Genomic DNA, 8,898 nt, shown 5'->3' with positions numbered 1-8,898 from the left:
CTTCCCCGGCCACGGACTCTGAACCGCCTGCGCCCGTGCCTATTGAATCCGACTGGGCGCCGATCATGGAGTTCACCTCCACGGATATCTTTCAACACTCGCCCTTCGTCGACATACTGAACTCATTAAGGTCTCTCTCCCTGTCAGGGGAGTCCTAGCCGAACAGGATTGGGATGCGGATGACGAAGGAATTCGCCGCCCACCCACCACCCACTTAGTAGCCACTCTCGACAATTTGACCGACATGCTCGACTTCAACTCCGAAGACATCGACGGTATGGATGACGATGCGGGAGACAAAGAGGAACCACTGCCCACAGGGCACTAGACAGCCACCTCATCATATGATATATACATGGTGGACACACCCAAAGAAGGCAATGGCAACGGGACAACGGAGGATGACCCCTCCAAGAAGCAACCCAAGCGCCGGCGTCAGCGGCGCCGCTCTAAGTCTCGCCAAAGCGGTGACACCGGCACAGGAGATAATCGCACTCCGGACAGTGCGGAAGACGACAAAAATCCCCTCCAGCAAGATTTAGAGCAGGAGGATGGAGAAGCCAACCCTCCCGAGAGAGCGGCAGATGGAGAGGCGGAGGATGATAATTACATGCCTCCCTCTGAAGACGAGGCAAGCCTTGATGACGATGAATTTGTCATGCTGGAGGATCCCGTCGAGCAAGAGCGCTTCAAGCGCCGGATTATAGCCACGGCAAGTAGCCTTAAGAAAAAGCAGCAGCAACTTCAAGCTGATCAAGATTTGCTAGCTGACAGATGGACTGAAGTCCTTGCGGCCGAGGAATATGAACTTGAACGCCCCTCCAAGAGTTACCCAAAGCGTAGGTTGCTACCCCGACTGGAGGAGGAAGCATTAAAACCTATATCTCCAGCATATGATTCGGCTGATCGGCCACCTCGTGGCCGCGACAGAGAGGCATTTCAGCCAAAAACTCAGCCTGCACCCCGACGCCACTCAAATAAAAATGGCAAGGGACGGGGAAACACGCTAGACCTACGAGACGTATTGGAGGACAAAGCAAAACACGCAAGATCGATCTATGGATCACGAGGGCATGCCACTACGTGAGACGATAACCGTCACGCCAGATATAATAAAATTAAATCCGGCCAGGCCGAACACAGCGGACAAGACTCATTCGAGCTGCGTCGCGACATAGCGCACTACAGAGGTGCCGCACACCCCATATGCTTCACAGACGAAGTAATGGATCACCAAATCCCAGAGGGTTTCAAACCTGTAAATATTGAATCATACGACGGCACAACAGATCCTGCGGTATGGATCGTTGACTTCCTCCTGCACATACACATGGCCCGCGGTGACGATCTACACGCCATCAAATACCTCCCACTCAAGCTCAAAGGACCAGCTCGGCATTGGCTCAACAATCTGCCAGCAGAATCCATTGGCTGTTGGGAAGCTCTAGAAGCCGCATTCCTCGACAACTTCCAGGGCACTTATGTGCGACCACCAGATGCCAATGACTTGAGCCACATAATTCAGCAGCCAGAGGAATCGGCCAGGCAATTCTGGACACGGTTCCTGACAAAGAAAAATCAAATCATCGACTGTCCGGATACAGAGGCCCTAGCAGCTTTTAAGCACAACATCCGCGACGAGTGGCTCGCCCGGCACCTTGGCCAGGAAAAGCCGAAATCTATGGCAGCCCTCACGATACTCATGACCCGCTTTTGCGCGGGAGAATACAGCTGGCTGGCTCGCATCAATAATATATCAAAGAACGATGGTACTTCGGATACCAAGGATGGCAATGGCAGGTCACGTCGCAGCAAACACAAGCGCCACATCAACAATGACAATACCAAGGATACGACAGTCAATGCCGGATTCAGAGGCTCTAAACCCGGCCAACGGAAAAAGCCATTCAAAAGAAGCACTCCGGGCCCATCGAATTTGGACCGAATACTCGATCGCTCGTGCCAAATACATGGCACCCCCGACAAGCCAGCCAACCACACCAACAGGGAATGTTGGGTGTTCAAGCAGGCCGGCAAGTTAAATGCCAAAAACAAAGATAAGGGGTCACATAGCGATGACGAGGAGGAGCCCGGCAGCCGAACACCGGAGGACAAAATAGGTTCCCCCCACAAGTGCGGACGGTGAACATGATATATGCAACCCACATCTCCAAGATAGAGCGGAAGCGTGCGTTAAGGGATGTATATGCGTTGGAGCCAGTCGCCCCAAAGTTCAAACCATGGTCCTCCTGTCCGATCACCTTCGATCGCAGGGACCATCCCACTAGTATCTGTCATGGCGGATTCGCCGCACTAGTCCTAGACCCAATCATCAACGTATTTCACCTCACTCGAGTCCTTAGGGATGGCGGCAGCAGCCTAAACCTGCTTTATCTGGACACAATGTGCAAAATGGGTATAGACCCTTCAAGGATCAAACCCACAAAAACGACCTTCAAAGGCGTCATACCAGGTGTAGAGGCCCATTGCACAGGCTCAGTCACACTAGAAGTGGTCTTCGGATCCCTGGATAACTTCCGGAGTGAGGAGTTAATCTTCGATATAGTCCCGTTCCTTAGTGGCTATCATGCACTGCTCGGGCGAACCGCATTTGCGAGATTCAACGCGGTACCGCATTATGTGTACCTCAAGCTCAAGATGCCAGGACCTCGGGGGGTCATCACAGTCAATGGAAACACAGAGCGCTCTCTCCGCATGGAGGAGCACACTGCGGCCCTCGCAGTAGAAGCACAAAGCAGCCTCTTAAGGCAATCCACCAGTCCGGCGATTAAGGACACGGACACCTTCAAACGCGCCCGGAGTAACGGCAACAAGACCGCCTGGCACGTTTCGAGCTCGCATAGCAATGCGGCCCCCACCCTAGTGCCAACCAAACGGCAAAATTCGTGCCACGCGTGCATAATTACGCACTGAAAATACCATGGGCACATGTGGGGAGGGGGGCACTACTACGGCACGCCCCAAGACGCGGCTCAACCGCACTAGGGGCTTCCCGCTCTGTTATTTTTCTCTCTTTCAGGACTTTAATCTCTGGAAGCCCCGTCCGGCAGTATGATTGTTGGACACACGAGACAACAACCAAGGAGGTAGAAAGCTACGTCGCATCAAGGAATTCCCAGGTGGTCTCTGATAACGAGTGAAATACCTGCTTTAAATACCATTCCTCAGCTTGCCCTTGGAGGGGACATGTCAAATAGTCCTACTTTTTGCTTATCGCACTACTTGTATCATTCTGCTTCGACGCACCTTTTTGAATAAACAATGCATAGCACTAGACTATTATCGCATTCTTCTTATATATATATATATATATATATATATATATATATATATATATGTTCATTCATGACATTCAGCAACCATACACTCTGGTACGGCCAATACGCCAGGGGCTTAAGCGTACCCCATAATACGACATGAGAAGTCCGAACACTTTGGACAGTGCGGCACCCCGAACTTATAGCATTATATGCATCAACTCCGAATGATGTCTTGGGTCAATAGTTGGGTTTGCCCGGCTCCCATGTTTTGATACCTTGCGTTCCGCTATATCGGCTAAGGTAGCACTGGGAGAACTACTGCGATTGTGCCCCGGTTCATCTGGGCTAAGCACCTCAGTAGAGAAAGCTAAATCTAACTGTCATGATAAGGCGAGAGCTGGTCGCAGTTCGAGAGGTCTCGAGTCCCTAAAGACTCATGCCGCTTAGAGAGAGGAGTCGGCTTTGTCCGGCTTAAGGCGTGTATAGCGCCCCGAATTCGGCCTTCCGAATACTAGGGGCTTCGCCAAAATTTAAAATTGTAGACTTCTATGGCTAAGTGAGAGTGATAAAGCATTATAGTCTGATTGCCTTGTTCGTTGTGCTGAGCACCTCCCTCAAAGGACCCAACAATGGGGAAAAGAGTGCTCAGGTTTATCCCGAACACCCCAGCACTCGTGGCATGGGGACAGAAGCCGACGACTGGCCATCTCTCAGATTTGATAAACAGCCGCACAGAAGGTAATATTTTAAATTCAAACAAGCGTTGCATAGCGCATATGAACAAGTTTTCATAGCATAGGATCACACGAGCAAGTTCATTCAAAAATTACATCCTTCGCACACTCGTCCGCCACAAGACGGGCACCCTTCAGGACACCCTCATAATACATTTCGGGGTGGCGATGCTCCTTGCCCTGCGGCGGCCCCTCCTTCACCAGCTTCTCAGTGTTCATCTTGGCCCAGTGCACCTTGGCACGGGCAAAAGCCCGACGTGCACCTTCGATGCAGAAGGACCGCTTTATGACTTCCATCCGTGGGAAAGCATCCACAAGCCGCCTCACCAGGCCGAAGTAGCTGTTGGGAAGGGAGTCGCCAGGCCACATCCGGACTATAAGGCCCCTCATGGCCTGTTCGGCCGCCTTGTACAGCTCGACTAGTTGCTTCAGCTGGTCGCTCATAGGCATCGGGTGTTCGGTCCCAGTATACTGAGACCAGAACAACTTCTCTGTCGAGCTTCCCTCCTCGGCTTGGTAACATTTCATGGAATCCGACACGCTGCAAGGCAAATCTGTGAATGCTCCTGGAGAACTCTGGACTCGGGTAAGTAACAAGTAATTTACTTTCACATGCTTGCTTTGCATATTGAATGCCTTACCCACCGCTATCTTCCTCATTGCCTCAATCTCCTGGAGGGCCATTTGGGCTTCAGCCTTGGCATGCTTTGTGCTCTAGAGGGCCGCGGCAAGCTCGGCCTCTCGCGTGTTCGAGTCAAGCTCCAAAGCCTCGTGCTTCTTCACGAGAGCCTGGAGCTCTTGCTGCACCTCGCCCACCTATGCCTCTTGTTTTTCCTGCTCGGTGCGCTCCTTGGCCGCTTTCTTTTCGGCCTCGGACAGTGCTTGCTTCAGGGTCGCCACTTCGGTCGTGGCCCTTGGCACATTAATGATGATCCTATCATTTTGCAACTGCATCTTTTTTATATATATACATATATATGGACAAGGCATTACTTACCTTTGTTCTCCTCGAGCTGCCTCTTGGCAAGACCGAGCTCTTTCTCGGACCGCTCGAGGTTCTGCCTCAGTGCAGCGACCTCCACAGTCAGTGGGGCAGAGGTCAGCAGCGAAGCTTGCATACGCATAAAGACATACTTATATTAGACTCATGCAGATATTATTTGATCCTCTATTCGGCTTTTCTTTGTGAACACCAAAGAGAGCATCAGGGGCTACTGTCTATGCGGTAATATTTTTCCTATATTTTAAATACTTACCTCAAAGCCTGTTAGAAGGCTGGCACAGGCTTCAGTCAGTCCGTTCTTGGCGGACTGAACCTTCTTGATCACCGCACTCATAATAGTGCGGTGCTCTTCGTCGATGGAAGCGCCGCGAAGTGCTCCCAGCAGTTTGTTCGGTGCCTCTAGATGGACAAAGGTCACCGGCACGGACAGCTTGCCCCTCTTGGAAGAGGGCCGCCTGCCCGAGTCCGGAACCACTGGAGGTTCCGGCGTGGTGTCCGGCTGAGAGCCAAACTTGGATCCCCTGGGAGCCTTGCTCCCTTGCTCCTGGAGTCCGGAAGGTCGCTTTGAGGCGCCTACGGGACTGTCTCCCCCCGGCTCGGTGCCCCTTGAGACAATACCTCAGCATTGTCCGTAGGGCAAGGAGAGGAGGCGGCTGGAAGTGTATCACTATTCATGTCCGACGAGTCCAAGGAACCGTCCGATGATGATACGTCGATACGGGCTTGGGGCAGACTGCATAATCATATTAAATGTTAGGAGAAGCAGTGCAACAAAAGTATGCTATGAGTTACTCTGGTATCCGAATACTTATGACTTCACCAGGGGCTTGGCCCTGAGCAGCCACTCGTCTTCGCCGTCGGCGGCGGTGGTGGAACAGTTCGGAAGGAGAGTCCTTCCCTTCTTGGACCCTTCGGCCTCCCCGGTTGGGGTGACCTTCCTTTTCTTGTCTCCCCCGGCTGGAGGGGGAGAATCTTCGTCTTCCTTCTCCTCATTTTGACGGGAGGAGTGCGCCTCGGAGTTATTGGATGATGTGTCCGATACCACCAGGCACCGGGAACTCTTTCGGGTTCCCGTGGCCTTCTTGTTGGTCTTCTCTGGCACCTCATAAGGAGTCGGAGTCCGCATCTCCGTCAGGAGAGCGTCTGCGGGGTCTTCGGGCAGAGGGGTCGGATAGTTAATCTACTCTGATGTCTCCACCCAGTCCTGTCAAAGGCAGGGGAGCTCAGACCCCGCACATGGTTAAGCTATGGGAAATAAATACCCTATGCACAGAGCTTACCAAATTCGCAGGGCGCTTCGCGCTTAGCCCGCGGTCCTCGGTAAGAGAAGGGGGGACCTCTGCGCCCTTGAATAGCACCTTCCAGACATCCTTATGCATCGTGTCGAAGAGCTCGTGTAGAGTCTGGTGCTGGGCCAGGCCAAACTCCCATAAGTTGAAAGCCCGTTGCTGACATGGGAGGATCCGGCGGAAGAGCATGACCTGGATTATGTTGACAAGCTTAAGTTTCTTGCTTGTCATGTTCCGGATACACTTCTGGAGTCCGTCCAGCTCCACCGATGAGCCCCAGGATAGGCCCTTCTCCTTCCAGGAAGTGAGCCACGTGGGGATTCCGGATCGAAACTCGGGGGCCGCCACCCAGTTGGCGTCGCGCGGCTCGGTGATGTAGAACCACCCCGATTGCCACCCCTTTGTGGTCTCCACAAAGGAACCCTCGAGCCATGTAACATTGGGCATTTTTCCCACCATGGCTCCGCCGCATTCCGCTTGTTGGCCGCCTACTACCTTTGGCTTGATATTGAAGGTCTTCAGCCATAGGCCGAAGTGGGGCCGGATGCGGAGGAAAGCCTCGCACACGACGATGAACGCCGAGATGTTGAGGATGAAATTCGGGGCCAGATCATGAAAGTCCAGCCCATAATAGAACATGAGGCCGCGGACGAATGGATGGAGGGGAAACCCCAGTCCGCGGACGAAATGGGGAAGGAAAACCACCTTTTCGTGAGGTTCCGGGGTAGGGACGATCTGCCCCGTGGCTGGCAGCCGGTGCATGATATCCGCGCCTAAGTATCCGGCTCCATGTAGCTTTTTGATGTGTCCCTCCGTGACGGAGAAGGCCATCCACTTGCCAACCGCTCCGGACATGTTTGGAGAGAGTTGAGGAGAAGAATGTGGACTTGGGCGCCGGAGCTCGAGTGCGCGAGAATGGATGAGCAAGGAGGAAGAAGGAGTGGGTAGAAAAAGGTGAAACCTTATCCTTTTATAAGGGCGGACAAAACTATGCGCCCCCACTAGGCTGGTAAAACTCGCTTATCCCCCAAGCGCCGTAATTGATGGCACGGTTGGGTTACCCACGTCCGTATTGAGGGGAATCCCGTAATAAGGGGATATGATCTCTGCTTCGACAAGACGTGCCAAGGAAACCGCCTCGCAAAACACACTGTGATAGGTTATAAAAACGATTCTGGTTGTGGTGTGATGTCACGCTACGGGGTACATCAGCAGATCAGATTTGTGGAAATATTATTCTCTCTACGGTGGTATGTGGAACTTGTTTTGTAGAGCCGGACATGACCCTCATGTTCAAAATCTTCTATGAAGTATTCGGAGGAGGAACCCGCCTTGCAATGCCGAAGACAATCTACGCGCCGGACTCATCATCATTGAAGCCTGGTTCAAGGGCTACTGAGGGATTCCTGGATTAGGGGGTATCCGGACAACCAAACTATATCATTTGGCCGGACTGTTGGACTATGAAGATACAAGATTGAAGACTTCGTCCTGTCTCCGGATGGGACTCTCCTTGGCGTGGAAGGCAAGCTTGGCAATACGGATATTTAGATCTCCTTCCTTGTAACCGACTCTGTGTAACCCTAGCCCCCTTCGGTGTCTATATAAACCGGAGGGTTTTAGTCTGTAGGACAACATACAATCATACCATAGGCTAGCTTCTAGGGTTTAGCCTCTCTAATCTCGTGGTAGGTCAACTCTTGTACTACTCATATTATCAAGAATAATCAAGCAGGACGTAGGGGTTTACCTCCATCAAGAGGGCCCGAACCTGGGTAAAACATCGTGTTCCCTACCTCCTGTTACCATCCGCCTTCGACGCACAGTTCGGGACCCCCTACCTGAGATCCGCCGGTTTTGACACCGACAATTAGGTTCTGTGAAAAAAATGGAAACTTTGCGCTTAGTATCTAAATTTTAATTCTTTACCGGAACGTGATAAAATCCTAAAATGTTTACACAATACTTCATTACAAATTTTCTTTCACGTCCTAAGTTTTCTGAATTTTTGGAGCTACAAAGTACAGTTTAAATTACGCACTTTTCTATTTTTGACAAATTATTGTTATGTTTTGCTTTGACTACTTGTTTTAGATTTTCCATGTCATATATTGGGGGATATAAACTGTGGAAATGATAGGATATGGTAACCGTTACTTGGAAATAAATATGCATATTGATTTGATAGAATATGATTGAGAGATTTATTTTATATGTACTAACCTATCTCACGAGTTCTTCTTTGTTTTATGAGGATGAAGTTTTTAAGATTGAGGGGAGACATCGATATGAGATGAACAAGGAGTGACAAGAGATTAAGCTTGAGTATGTCTGATACGTCTCCAAAGTATTTATAATTTTTGATTGTTTCATTCTACTATAGTATCAATATTGGATGTTTTATATGCATTTATATGCTATTTTATAGCATTTTTTGGGACTAACCTATTAACCCAGTGCCTAGTGCCAGTTGCTGTTTTTTTGCCTGTTTTTGGTTTTCCGGAAAATCAGTACCAAATGAAGTCCAAACTCTATGAAACTTTTTGACAATTTTTTCTGGACAAGAGAGATACTAGAAGCTTCGGGAGGAG

This window comes from Triticum aestivum, chromosome 7A (genome assembly GCF_018294505.1).
Source record: "Triticum aestivum cultivar Chinese Spring chromosome 7A, IWGSC CS RefSeq v2.1, whole genome shotgun sequence".
Classification (NCBI taxonomy): domain Eukaryota; kingdom Viridiplantae; phylum Streptophyta; class Magnoliopsida; order Poales; family Poaceae; genus Triticum; species Triticum aestivum.
This window is presented reverse-complemented; position numbering follows the sequence as displayed.